This window comes from Cupressus sempervirens, chromosome 4 (genome assembly GCF_028749045.1).
Source record: "Cupressus sempervirens isolate cs-2001-9-10 chromosome 4, ASM2874904v1, whole genome shotgun sequence".
Taxonomy (NCBI): domain Eukaryota; kingdom Viridiplantae; phylum Streptophyta; class Pinopsida; order Cupressales; family Cupressaceae; genus Cupressus; species Cupressus sempervirens.
In genome coordinates this window covers 730,161,981-730,165,496 of record NC_143121.1, presented here as the reverse complement: position 1 = coordinate 730,165,496, position 3,516 = coordinate 730,161,981, and the positions used below count along the sequence as shown (strand labels likewise).

General features: G+C 36.9%; 1 pseudogene across 1 annotated transcript; it reads right to left on the bottom strand.

Moving 5' to 3' along the window:
* Nucleotides 1-1,111: 1,111 nt before the first annotated feature.
* On the bottom strand, nt 1,112-3,260 carry LOC149563424 (aluminum-activated malate transporter 14-like; annotated as a pseudogene). The gene is made up of 6 exons (XR_016364275.1): nt 3,065-3,260; nt 2,816-2,953; nt 2,465-2,735; nt 2,124-2,245; nt 1,858-2,001; nt 1,112-1,751 (listed from the first exon to the last, which is right to left on the bottom strand). The product of XR_016364275.1 is annotated as an aluminum-activated malate transporter 14-like (transcript).
* Between the last annotated feature and the right edge of the window lie 256 nt (nt 3,261-3,516).

Sequence of the window (3,516 nt, the reverse complement as noted above, 5' to 3'; positions counted from 1 at the left end):
ATTTGTGTGTGCGCTTTATATAGCTAAAAAATATGAATCCCTAGGTCCTTAGAAATCTTTCTATTCAAATCATTCATAATATTTAAAACAATTGGTTTCAAAACTTGAATATTTACTATTTATTTAAGGTTTTCCATTGTCTTGTTTGTAGGTGGATGTAGTTACATTGCAAACCTTTTGTTTGTGCTAAAAAAGTGTGCCCAAGCACTCTACACACAAACTTTCAAGTAAAAGGAAAGGTTTGAGATTCTTTTACTCTATTTTAAAGAAAAAATAATAACTAATAATAAATATATAAATAATTAAATTTACTTTTAAATATAGTTAGATATAATCATAAATGAAATCTAGAAGTACATATCATGAAACAATGATGATATAAAGCAAACATTTGAAGGAAGAGTGATAGTGATATATTTAGAGAAAAGCATATGAAAGAAGAGAACAATATTTTATAATCTGAAATATTTTCGATAAATATTGTTGATTACTACAAATATTTTTGGTCATGAATAAACATATATTTGATATTTGGAACATAAGAGGTAGTGGTGCCAAAGAGGTAATATCAAGAGTTATAGAGATGTAGATATAGATAGTGGAAACAAATAAAGAATAATCATGATATAAAAGTATGTGATGAGATTATAATTATAATAATAAATAAGAATAGAAGGTATTATAGATTGATATTAGTAAATTAGAAAGAAGTGAAAATTAAAAATGTTATTTGACATAGAAGAGTAGGGATTGATGAAGGAAAAATCAGCTCCAACAAGATTGGAAGTAGGTGTAACAACTAGAGTCTTAAAAAAATTTACAAAAATTTACCAATGTCATAATAGTGTATATTGTTTTTAAATTGATTATTTGATATAATTATAATATTATTCGATTAGACATGCATAGTGAAGTTAAGATATGTGCTCCTCTAAGAAAGATTGGGATTAGGAGTAGCTCATGGTGTAGCAAGATGATATGAGAATTGTGAGAGAGACAAAAATGAGACTAGTGTAAATCATTAATACATAAAATTTAATAATGCAACCATAGCAATATAACAGTGGACGGAATTTGACTTTTTTTTTTGAGAAAGTTTAATTTTTTTCTTAGTGTGTGATGTTAAAAATTGACTCCTGTATTAGAGCGTGAATTGAAGGGGAAAATTAGTCGACATTGTTGATATGTACACATCTCTCTGGTGTTCTTGCAAGACTGGGTCTCTGGATATAACTACGGGGAAAAGCAGAACTAGTTATGATTAAAGCCTCTTGATCTGACGTCGAAGGATTGTGAGGCTTGAATTTTGCCATTTCCGCGAGCTCTTCCACGGCGTGTACCACGTGCTCAAGCCTCGCTACGATCTCCACCACCAACCACGCAAACGTAGCCAATGGAAGTGCTTCTCCAAATTCAACACCGTGTCTCAGCATTAACCTCTTCTCGTCACTACTTTCTCCATGCCATGATCTTCTTCTCGTCGCCCACCTTAGCTCCTCTTCTCTATTTTCATTCTCAAGTACGATTTTCTGACTAGGCGTTCTTCTTGTTGAATGTAGTAAGAGCTTTGGTTGAGAATTCAAGGAAACTTGAAGATCCTCCAGTGCATGTTGAACTTCTTTTAATATTGGCTCGAAGTCGTATATTCTCATTTGTTCAATGCAGCTTGACAGCTCTGCCAGTAATTTGGCTGCTTTATGGGCGACGTTGGTGCATGGGTTCTTCAATAGTGAACGAAGGGAATGAGGGGTCTGAAACGTATGCAAAACAAAAATTCATCAGCTATAGTGCATGCATTGAAGATAATTTGTAAATTGAAGGTGATGATGCCAAATGAGGAAATGTATACGAATATACCTCGATTTCAGATCGAAGGCATCCGTGCAAGGCCACAATAGAATAAGCCAGATAACGAAGCTTCACTCCAATTTTCACATACTGCTTCCATGGATGCCGGCATCGAAATCGACCATGCCTTGGCTCCCACCTAGAAAATGCCTCCTGCAATTAACATGTACAATCACTACTTTCAGACGATCCATTTAACATTGTTTAATGTCAAAAGTTGTCATGGCTACCACTTGATTAGTTTCTTCTAATAACAATATATTTTTTCGGTTTACCAAAGAATCGTCGGTAGCCTTTGAGTCTAGCACAGACTTGTATCCTCTGTATATGATATCTTCTGACTCATCTTCCACCTTCTCATCAGATCGGCATCCGCTGAAATATTCATCCACGCATCCTGGCATCAAATATATCATGCCGTTTACATTAGTCGGATATTTTAACAAGTTAATCTACCGAACTGATAACAAGCCACACCAATCAAAGAGTACTAGTAGTTCATCTGTAACAGCCCATTGCGAAAAACACACATTTTACGCTGAAGAAAACGTTACGTTTTTTATCACAATTAAAACAAGGATTTTTAACCTCAATTGTTTTCGTTCGGTTTTCTTACCCTGCAGAGATTTCCCCAAGCCTTGTAACTTCCTGACAGTGGAATTGTGAAGATCCTCGCCGGCCCACGCGGGGAAGATGAGCAGACTTACAACCAAACACACTCCACATCCGATGAGTATGGTGGCGAAGCGTTCGTATGCCATGCGTGATATATTCTCCACTCGATACAGAGACCGTTATCATGCTGAATGTGACCAGGAATATAAGCACTCCATAGTCAAATTTATTCTTGAGGGAAGGAAAGAAACGGGCATACGTGGCAGCCGCTCCTGCAAAATGAGTGTAGTGGAGTACTAATTGAGATTTGGTGAATGCAACAAGGTGATTCCAAGAGAGCACAAAAACTCACCCACGATGAACAGGGAAGATCCCACTACAAACGCCTTTCCTCGCACTACCTTCTCTGACACGTGGCAAATGAGGAAGGCAAGAAATGCAGCCACCATGGTTCCAATTCCTCTGTTGAGGCCTTTCTTCATGGTAGCCCCTGCTCAAGCAGCAACAACAGCCATTCTAAATGTTAGTCGATTAGGGTGAAAAAGATGGTTGCGTTAGAAACAATCGAACAAGGGGTAAATTAAATTAAACTAACTCATACCCACAGAGAATTCGAGAACGACAACGACAGTCATGACTGCCCAAATTGCATGGTTACCAAATCCCACCCTGCGGAATAAGCGATACCACAGAAATAACAGCGAAATCGATGACAATGCCAACCCAACTTTTATAGCATGCGTAATCCTTCTGGGATCCTCTCTTCCAACATCCATTATGTTTCTACACCACCCCATCACAACATTGCTTATATATAACCAAATTTTTAATAGAAATCCCCCGTTTCGAGACTGATTGTAGCTAATTTCTTCATTAGACGTACTGATGTTAATTCTGCATTCGCCGCTGCCAAGAGACGCCATGGTACACAAAATCAATTCGAACCGAAACCTGAGAAAGAGAGATGGATGACAATTCAATCAGATTTCAGATACAAGAGCTTAAATTTCAAGTAGAGGAGATCCAGCCAACCTGATTTATAATGTAATTTAA